Source organism: Saccopteryx leptura, chromosome 4 (assembly GCF_036850995.1).
Source record: "Saccopteryx leptura isolate mSacLep1 chromosome 4, mSacLep1_pri_phased_curated, whole genome shotgun sequence".
Taxonomy (NCBI): Eukaryota; Metazoa; Chordata; class Mammalia; order Chiroptera; family Emballonuridae; genus Saccopteryx; species Saccopteryx leptura.
Window position 1 is genome coordinate 73,562,267 of NC_089506.1, and position 11,241 is coordinate 73,573,507.

Consider the following 11,241-nt stretch of genomic DNA (forward strand, 5'->3'; position numbering starts at 1 on the left):
AACAAACAAGAGAGAGCCCAAGTGAACCACTTAACTTCACACCTTAAGGAACTAGAAAAAGAAGAACAAAGACAACCCAAAACCAGCCGAAGAAAGGAGATAATAAAAATCAGAGCAGAAATAAATGAATTAGAGAACAGAAAAACTATAGAAAAAATTAATAGAACAAGGAGCTGGTTCTTTGAAAAGATCAACAAAATTGACAAACCCTTGGCAAGACTTACCAAGGAAAAAAGAGAAAGAACTCATATAAACAAAATCCAAAATGAAAGAGGAGAAATCACCACGGACACCGTAGATATACAAAGAATTATTGTAGAATACTATGAAAAACTTTATGCTACTAAATTCAACAACCTAGAAGAAATGGATAAATTCCTAGAAAAATACAACCTTCCTAGACTGAGTCAAGAAGAAGCAGAAAGCCTAAACAGACCTATCAGTAGAGAAGAAATAGAAAAAACCATTAAAAACCTCCCCAAAAATAAAAGTCCAGGCCCTGACGGCTATACCAGCGAATTTTATCAAACATTCAAAGAAGACTTGGTTCCTATTCTACTCAAAGTCTTCCAAAAAATTGAAGAAGAAGCAATACTTCCAAACACATTTTACGAAGCCAACATAACCCTCATACCAAAACCAGGCAAGGATGACACAAAAAAAGAAAACTACAGACCAATATCTCTAATGAATACAGATGCTAAAATACTAAACAAAATACTAGCAAATCGAATACAACAACATATTAAAAAAATAATACATCATGATCAAGTGGGATTCATCCCAGAATCTCAAGGATGGTTCAACATACGTAAAACGGTTAATGTAATACACCATATCAACAAAACAAAGAACAAAAACCACATGATCTTATCAATAGACGCAGAAAAGGCTTTCGATAAAATACAACACAATTTTATGTTTAAGACTCTCAACAAAATGGGTATAGAAGGAAAATATCTCAACATGATAAAGGCCATATATGATAAACCATCAGCTAACATCATATTAAATGGCACTAAACTGAAGGCTTTCCCCCTTAAATCAGGAACAAGACAGGGTTGTCCACTCTCTCCACTCTTATTTAATGTGGTACTAGAGGTTCTAGCCAGAGCAATCAGACAAGACAAAGAAATAAAAGGCATCCATATCAGAAAAGAAGAAGTAAAGGTATCACTTTTTGCAGATGATATGATCCTATACATCGAAAACCCCAAAGAATCCACAAAAAGACTACTAGAAACAATAAGCCAATACAGTAAGGTCACAGGATACAAAATTAACATACAGAAGTCAATAGCCTTTCTATATGCCAACAATGAAACAACTGAGAAGGAACTCAAAAGAATAATCCCCTTCACGATTGCAACAAAAAAAATAAAATACTTAGGAATAAACATAACAAAGAATGTAAAGGACTTATATAATGAAAACTATAAACCATTGTTAAGGGAAATCGAAAAAGATATAATGAAATGGAAGAATATACCTTGTTCTTGGCTAGGAAGAATAAATATAATCAAGATGGCTATATTACCCAAAGCAATATACAAATTTAATGCAATTCCCATCAAACTTCCAATGACATTTTTTAAAGAAATAGAGCAAAAAATCATCAGATTTATATGGAACTATAAAAAACCCCGAATAGCCAAAGCAATCCTAAAGAAAAAGAATGAAGCTGGGGGCATTTCAATACCTGACTTCAAACTCTATTATAGGGCCACGACAATCAAAACAGCATGGTATTGGCAGAAAAATAGACACTCAGACCAATGGAACAGAATAGAAAGTCCAGAAATAAAACCACATATATATAGTCAAATAATTTTTGATAAAGGGGCCAACAACACACAATGGAGAAAAGAAAGCCTCTTCAATAAATGGTGCTGGGAAAACTGGAAAGCCACATGCAAAAGAATGAAACTGGACTACAGTCTCTCCCCCTGTACAAAAATTAACTCAAAATGGATCAAAGATCTAAACATAAGACCTGAAACAATTAAATACATAGAAGAAGACATAGGTACTCAACTCAGGGACCTGGGTTTTAAAGAGCATTTTATGAATTTGACTCCAATGGCAAGAGAAGTGAAGGCAAAAATTAATGAATGGGACTACATCAGACTAAGAAGTTTTTGCTCAGCAAGAGAAACTGATAACAAAATAAACAGAAAGCCAACTAAATGGGAAATGATTTTTTCAAACGACAGCTCAGATAAGGGCCTAATATCCAAAATATACAAAGAACTCATAAAACTCAACAACAAACAAACAAACAATCCAATAAAAAAATGGGAAGAGGATATGAATAGACACTTCTCCCAGGAAGAAATACAAATGGCCAACAGATATATGAAAAGATGCTCATCTTCTTTAGCTATTAGAGAAATGCAAATCAAAATGGCAATGAGATACCACCTCACACCTGTTCGATTAGCTGTTATTAGCAAGTCAGGTAACAGCAAATGTTGGAGAGGCTGTGGAGAAAAAGGAACCCTCATACACTGTTGGTGGGAATGTAAAGTAGTACAACCATTATGGAAGAAAGTATGGTGGTTCCTCAAAAAACTGAAAATAGAACTACCTTATGACCCAGCAATCCCTCTACTGGGTATATATCCCAAAAACTCAGAAACATTGATACGTAAAGACACATGCAGCCCCATGTTTATTGCAGCATTGTTCACAGTGGCCAGGACATGGAAACAACCAAAAAGCCCATCAATAGATGACTGGATAAAGAAGATGTGGCACATATACACTATGGAATACTACTCAGCCATAAGAAATGATGACATCGGAACATTTACAGCAAAATGGTGGGATCTTGATAACATGATACGAAGCGAAATAAGTAAATCAGAAAAAACCAGGAACTGTATTATTCCATACGTAGGTGGGACATAATAGTGAAACTAAGAGACATTTATAAGAGTGTGGTGGTTACGGGGGGGAGGGGGAATGGGAGAGGGATAGGGGGTGGGGAGGGGCACAAAGAAAACAAGATAGAAGGTGACAGAGGACAATCTGACTTTGGGTGGTGGGTATGCAACATAATTGAACGACAAGATAACCTGGACTTGTTATCTTTGAATATATGTATCCTGATTTATTGATGTCACCCCATTAAAAAAATAAAATTATATAAAAAAAAAGTAATATAGAAAAATGAAGAAAACAGAAAAAATATTTGAATCTCTGGCCTGAGATAGCTAATGTTTTTATAAAAATGTAATTCACCTTTTTACTTTTTTAATAAAAATTAGGTCTGAATATATTCTTTTGAAATCTTCTTTAAATATCAACTATATCACAAATGATTCTTGATATCATTAATATCTTCTCTAATATAATTTTTAATGAAACCATTGTTGTGACCACAAAGATCAGATAGACACAGAATATATTATTGTGTATCACCAAATTCAGAAAATGATTATTCTAGGAAATTTAGAACTGGATAATTAATGATTCAATTGGAAGTTTTCTTTAAATCATTAAAAATAGGACATTAACACTGTGACTTTTTTCTTTTAGTTATGTCAGCATTTTTGGATTTTTCATGCCAGAAATTTGCCTAAATTGTTCATTTTTCTTTCCAATATAAAAAAATAAAAATAACTTGGGGACAAAGTTTTTTATTTTAATGGGGATTTTAATACCCACAAATATCCAGAATTCATATGAAGTCACTTTGAAGAGTCTGGAGCTGAAAATTAAGGGGTATAAATGGAATTTGCTGCCTAAAGTTTTTGGATCTTGATTCTCATAGTAACTCATAATGATGCTGCTGGAACCCATCCAGAATTATATAAACTTCCAGGCTCATTGAAATAGAGATGAATAATATATTTTGAAAACCACATGAAGTTCATCTGCAAATTGTCAAATTAGCCTTTAAAGACAGAGAGCACTCCACAGGATTCAAATCAATTCCAATGATTCAATAAAAGTGACGGAGTTACAGTTATCCAAAACCACTTAGCCAGACTTGACAACACGTTAATCTTCTCTTATAGAAATGTGACCCAAGAGAACCGGGGTTGAATTAATTGGCTTGTTGTTAGGAGAAGGGCTAGCAAGTTTTTTTTTACTTGTTCTCCCACTATCATAATAGAAGAAATGAAAGTAGAGAGGATATGAATCAGCTCTGCTGGGCCAGTTCTGAAAGTGGTTTTAAACATCATTTTCTAAATCTAAAAGGGTAATGCCAGCGGAGGCATCCTGTTGACGAAGCATTAATTTAGAATTTTGTAAGTAGAAAATTAGGGCATCTAGATAACTTTAGATCAAGCTGAAAATCATTGACCACACCTGAAATAACTATGTATATTATAAGTTTCTAATGGGAAACTACAATTTTGGGATTCATGTTATGATTCATGTTAAGGTCTTGCCTTGTTTCATGATCAAAGTATGAAAACTACATTTCCCAGAATTCTTTGATGCATGATTTAAATTTAATTCCAAGAGGGTCAGTTAGCAGAAATTTGAATGACAGAACTGAAGGGTTTATTTGTTGCTGTTGTTTTTGCTTCTGGCTGGCAGCAACAGGTGAAATGTTTGGCAAATTGTACACATAAGGTTTGCAACATCTGGATGACCTTCTGTGAGTCACCTGCTTAAATGCTGTAGACAACTGAGAGCCTCATAGCGACACTCCTGAATCTCTACACTTCCTGATTTCTTAAAGCCAGCAACTGTGTGCCCTGACCTTTAATCCCCTAGCCTTATAAACAGTGGTTAAATAGCCATTTCCCTCTGTTAAAGTCTTTCCTGTTAAAACAAATGGAATGGTTATTGTTTTTCTACCAAAATAAGACTAATTAGATCATTGGTTATGCAGTAGAATTCTTACATCTGTGTATAGTATACACATTTAGAGTTTTATATATAATGTCTTTTCTATTACTTGTTTCCTATAATAATGGTTGACAAAGAGCATGAACAGTGGCGGCTCAGTTCTATCTGATCCATATCAGAGTATCTTCCTAGTAGTACTGAAAATAAACATTCCATATGAACACAACATATTGAGGTGAAAGTGATCTGAAACAGTTACCTAGGTTATGATATGATTATTTTATCTAACTTTCTAGATTATTTGGATTTTTAGGGAGTGGGTTACAAGGAGAAAAAACTTAACCTAGGTTTGAAGTTACCTCTTTCTGCTCTAGTCAACATCATTTCAGATAAACTGTCCACAGCAACAATCCAGAGGCCAGAAAAAGGTCAAATGGAGAAAAAATCTTGCGACAAAGTGAGGTGATGAATGCTCATCATCTTCCTCGGAATAGGTATTTACTGTAAACAACAATAGAAAACAAAGATAGTTGTTTTTTTTTTTTTTAATAAAACTGATTTTTATCAGTGTCCTGCTTAATCAGGTCTCACGGATACTTCATTAAGAAGACTCAATTTAAAATAAATATTTAGGGCCTGACCTGTGGTGGCGCAGTGGGATAAAGTGTCGACCTGGAACACTGAGGTTGCCGGTTCGAAACCTTGGGCTAGCCACATATGGGAGTTGATGCTTCCTGTTCCTCCCCCTTCTCTTTCTCTCTCTCTCTCTTCTCTCTCTAAAAATCAATAAATAAAATATTTTTAAAAACTAAATAAAATAAATATTTAGGATTTCAAACACTGACAAGCAAACTTTGTTCCATGGAATCAGTTCAGAATAAAAACTGTACATATATTAGATAACATATTTGATTCAAAATTTTAATAACTTTATTGAACCTTCCAGGGGAAAAAAATACATTCTTAAAAAAAATGTTCTTAAAACTTACATTCTTTAAATTTTTTAATGTATTCTTGGCAATGAATAAATGCTTGTCACTTTAAATGTTAAAAATTGAAATTATTTGAAAATAGGAACACAAAGACAAGATTTTAATTTATTTTTCTTTCTTTTTTTTGTGACAAGGACAGAGAGAGGGACAGATAGGGACGACAGAAAGGAAAGGAGAGAAATGAGAACTATCAATTCTTTGTTATGGCACCTCAGTTGTTCATTGATTGCTTTCTCATATGTGCCTTGACCAGGGGGCTATAGCAGACTGAGTGACCCCTTGCTCAAGCCAGCAACCTTGGGCTCAAGCTGGTGAGCTCTGCTCAAACCAGATGAGCCTGCCCTCAAGCCGGCGACCTCAGGGTTTTGAACCTGGGTCCTCCACGTCCCAGTCCAACATTTTATCTACTGCACCACCACCTTGTCAGGCTTATTTTTCATCTAGAAAGTAGGTTATGAATTGAGTTGCAAAACTTCCTGGGACACTTGTTAGCACCCATTTACCATTGCTCATGTCTGACATTTAGAAAAAAACTATAAACTTTATTGGGAGACACAGTCATTCAAAAAAAACAACCTAAACATGAATGAATGCAAAAGCATGTCATAATTCTGAATGGATACTTTATCATGATAATTTACTCTCAAATTAATATCTACATTACTTATAATGCCAATGTTAGTGAGACACTTATTTTTTTTGACATTCAAAAATTATTCTAAAGCTTATGTGGAAAAATAAAGACAACATAGGAAAAACATTTTGAAAAAGATGTGCTCATCACAGATTAGATGCTCTCAAAGATTGGAAAAACTGGCGGGGATCAGGAAAGCGTGGCAAGCATAGCCTAGATCAGTGATGGGCAATCTTTTGAGCTTGGTGTGTCAAAACTTACCAAGAAACCGAGCATAACTCGGGTGGTGTGTCACTTTGAGAAAAAACCCATAATTTTGTGATATTTATAGTTTAAATTAAAAGAATGTATAATTATAATATATAAATGTATTTAATAAACCAAACACTAATTACTTAACTTACTTGCTTAGTGATTTCTTTGTTCATCTGTCAGTCAGTTTCTTTTGTTGGTCTTTATATTATTTAACTTGTGTGGGGTGCTGTGAACTGAGATAAGTGAGGGGGAGGGGAATTCTTTAACTAACCTGCCTATTAGTGACTTTTTTGTTGCTGAATTTCATTGGCTAAATCTTCAATTGAAGGTTGGTATTTTGTACACTTCAAGCCCAAGCAAGCGCTACTAATTTCATTTGTCAATCTGTTTCTTTTGTTGGTTTTGATATTTAATGCTGAGAATAAGGTCTCACAAAGTACATAGAGTGAAAAATTGTGAGTAAAGCCATTGCTATTTTTTCAGTATGCTAAAAGTGTCTGGTAATCGGTTCCGGGCACTCCAAATTTCCTGTTTGTAGTGGCACTCCCCTTGATTCTCCAAGCGGCACCTTTCCAGATTCTCAAGCTTTGACCTCAAGTTGAGAAACACCTGAGCCCAGATGCTGTCTTGAAATTCTGCAAGTGGCACCTTATGTAAATTAAGATGGCTGCTGCTATTTCTAATGGCAGGAAACAGCACCCATAGCACAGGCCCTCGCCTCTCCCAGCCTCCCCCTCACTTATCTCAGTAGTGATGGTCAATTAGAAATCCATGACACCCCAGACATGGATGACGGTTGCTGAGGTTATGTGGTTGCTGGTAATGACGATCACAGGGCCCCCAGAGGTGCGTCCCCTGTGGCATTCCACTGCTCCCTGCTCCGCCAATTGGAAGTGAGGTCTGAGGTCAAAGATCCCATAATGGCCTAACCGGAAGTCCCAGAACTAGACGCTCTGTGCTGAAGTTCTGTTATTTTGGTCTACAGACCTCCGGCACAGAGTGTCTACACTATAGCAAATGTTTTATCCTCGCCTACAACACCTGGCTGTGCAGGAGCCCAGGATGAAATGCCCTTCTCGGCATGTGGCCCCAAACTCCTCTGGTATGCGGCCACATGCGGCCGTGTGTCAACGAAAATGGCTACACATGTCAGTGCTGACACGCGTGTCAGGTTCGCCATCATGGGCCTAGATTAATTATACTGCATGCATGAAAGGGAATACTATGTGGCCACAAAAACAAACAGGTATATGGACTGCCCAGAAAAAATGTTGGTGATAGATTACAAATGGACAAAACAACAACTTACAGACCAATGTGTTTCACATTATTATATTTATGTAAAAACTGTATGCATGATTATCTGCATATATATATAAATATATATGTAAATGTCTGCATTAACCTAGAAAAATTTGGCAATACACCATGCTACTAAAGTTGTCATATATAAGACAAAGTGGGTGCTGAAGTGTGTGTGTGTGTGTATATATATATATATATATATATATATATATATACATTTTTGTATTTTCCGTATTGTTCAAATTAAAATGTAATAAAATCCATCATGTAAATAGATATATACACACATACATATATAGATTTATGCAAGAAAAGAACTTTGATATTTATAAACATGACTGCTCACTTTTAAAGATGGATCCTTTTCATAGAAATGGCCCATATTTGGTGTGAAATTTTGATTTTATGTAGGAAAATTTGAGACGAGGAGTCAGAGAAACCTGAATTGCTTTGCATGACAGCAAAGGGTTTGTATCCTGTGCATAACAGAGTGTGAGTTGGGTTCTGTCAGCAGTTTGATTTCAGTATTGCCTCTGCCACCCCTACAAAATCCTGAATAAAGTTTACATGGTTCATTAGGGTTTGGATATGAGTGGATTATCTTGACTCAACTCAGTCAATTAGAGTGCAGTTCAAGGACAGATGCCATGGCAATGGGGCTTGGAGAAGGAGCTATGGAAAGGAAGACTCCAGGAATTTTCAGAAATCTAGAACATATTTCATGTTTTCCCCTGATGTGAATTTGGACAGGGCTTCATGGAGAACATTCAAACAGATTTACGGAGTCTCCGTAGCAGGAAGGCTGGTCCTATACCTGAAAAAGCTTACAAGTGAGAGATGGTAGCTGTCCATTTATTCTAAAGGCTGAGCAAGGGTGATTAAAAAGAGGGTTCAGTAGGGCTGCCTAGAGGATGACAGAGTCCCGGTTTTGATGGCATTCTATGGAGTGCATGAGGAAACCAGAGGCTGCGATGGCAGAGATTGCTAGGTAGCCATCAGAGGAAGCTTTGCTCCATTAAAAGTACCTGCAATGGGAGCTCCCCAGCAATGAAGGAGTGGTGTCTGATGAAAGCACAGCCACTCCCTAAAAAACAGTCTTAACCATCCCTCAAGGCCAGCAAGCATAAATGCTGGGTCAATGCTAGAGTTAGCAAGATGCTTTGTGTGCTGCAGCTAACTTTTTTTTCTGCCATCAAATCTCAGAAGGGCCAGCAGCACCTGGGGGACTGCTAGATGCGACTCTCAAGTTCTTGATGTCTGCAGCAGGCCTAATGAATTCCTACTCCCTTCCCCAACAGAGACACACTTGAGAAAGAAAATGGAGAACATAATATTTAAGATCCTGTGGTTTAAAATAAGTACAGAACAGTTAAAAATCTAACATTTTTAGTTTAATAGGTTTTATCTCTATAATAAATAAGATATTTTCTTATGCAACATTTACTGAGTGCTAACTTTGTGCCGGGCACTCTTCTGGGCACTGAGAAAATAAGACATCAAATGACAAAATCTAGCCCTTAGAAATTTTAATTCTTTTTAGGGTAGTCCGTACAAAACAATAGAGCCAAATAGCAGCAAGTTTTATAATAAAAAATAATAGTTAATGTGTTGGAGTGACAGACTGCTAATTAACATAGAGACATCAGATTACTTCTAAAGTGTAAAATTTTGGTAATTTGAAAGAAATGAAGAAATGAATCATGTGACTCTCTTGGGGAAGACCCATCAGGCCAGAGAGAACACGGATTGCACAGGACTGAAGTGGGAACAATCTCAGCTGTGTTGAAAAGTGGAAGAGAGTTCTGTAGTTAAGCCAAATGCATAACGAACTCCTTATTTCTGCTGAAATAACTTATAGGGAGAGGGATGTCTGAGAAGCTGGCCTTGCTGTGGACCAGAACTGGAAAGAGTACTCTCTGGGCCCTGGTCGGGAAAAGAGTCAGTTCTAACCCACATCGTGCGTGTTTGAATCATACTCTGAGGCTCTCCTCCACCTGTGGCTTCTCCATAGCATTAACGTGTGACTGAAGTAGAGGCCCTGTAATGGCCAAGTTTTGCCATGGTAAGTTCATTAAAATCAATATCACATTGACCTGGAGAGGAATATCTGGTCATAAAGGAATCTCCTCCCTTGTGACCAAGGTAGAGATGGGAAATGGGACTGTTTAGTACTCTCTTTCTCCCATTTTTAATCCAGTACATGTAATATATAGATCTTTTCCTTTTCTTTTGACTGCAGTCAGTGAGTGTTTGATTCTGTTGAACAAAATGGATTAGCTAATGCAGATTGCTATAAGTCATCTAGAAATTAAGTTAGTCTTGAACCCATACCTCAGTAAAGACATTGATTATAGTGTTTGGCACAGAGCATGCTCAATTAATGACAATTATTACTATGTGGTAATAATAATAAGTGTGAGATTATTCAAATTAGTGTGTAGTGACTAATCTATACAAATGAATGAAGTTTCTACCTGTGATAAGAACATGGCTGGGTACGTTGCCTCACATAGTTGTATCTATACCAACCTTGGCCAGGGGAATGTACCCTCTGGATTACCTCAGGACAGACAACAGGACCCTCCACCTCTTCCTTCCCATGCAGCCCCTGGGCCTGGGAATGTGCAGTCCCTGAAGCACACGACTAAATGCAGGTGGGGTTCTGAACTCAGAGTTCCATTAAGAGGAAGAGAGGAATAGCTACTTGACAGCAACCAACAATATCTGTGACAATCCTCAGCTTTCCTACCTCTTTGTCTGCCACATCTTAGCGCATCCCACAAACAGATGGTTCTGAATTTAGGAAATTGTGAAGTGAGTATCATGTTTCCATATGGAAATGCTCTCTCTCTGTCTACCCCATGATCTCTTATGCTTCCAGACTTTCAGACATGTTCTGGCTTCTGCTTGTCGTTCCTTTCTCTTTATCTCACCTTACTCAGTCTTCAGGATTTCGCCATTCATTTACAGTCTACATCTGCCAAATATATATATTGTTTATTATAAGCCAGGCATATAGAAATTATTACAGTAAGTATAGATACAATCTATGATGGAGGAGACAGAGATATGAAACAATAATTAAAACTGTGTGCTGATGTGGAGGTATGAATCTAAGCTGCCAGTCACCAACTCCACCTAAGATGGGAGGTTGATCTTGTTGGAGGAGTAATGCTTAAATAGTATCTGGAAGGAGTCACAAAGGCAGGGGGGGAAGATTAGCCCTTTGAACAAGTACAAGCTTCTCAG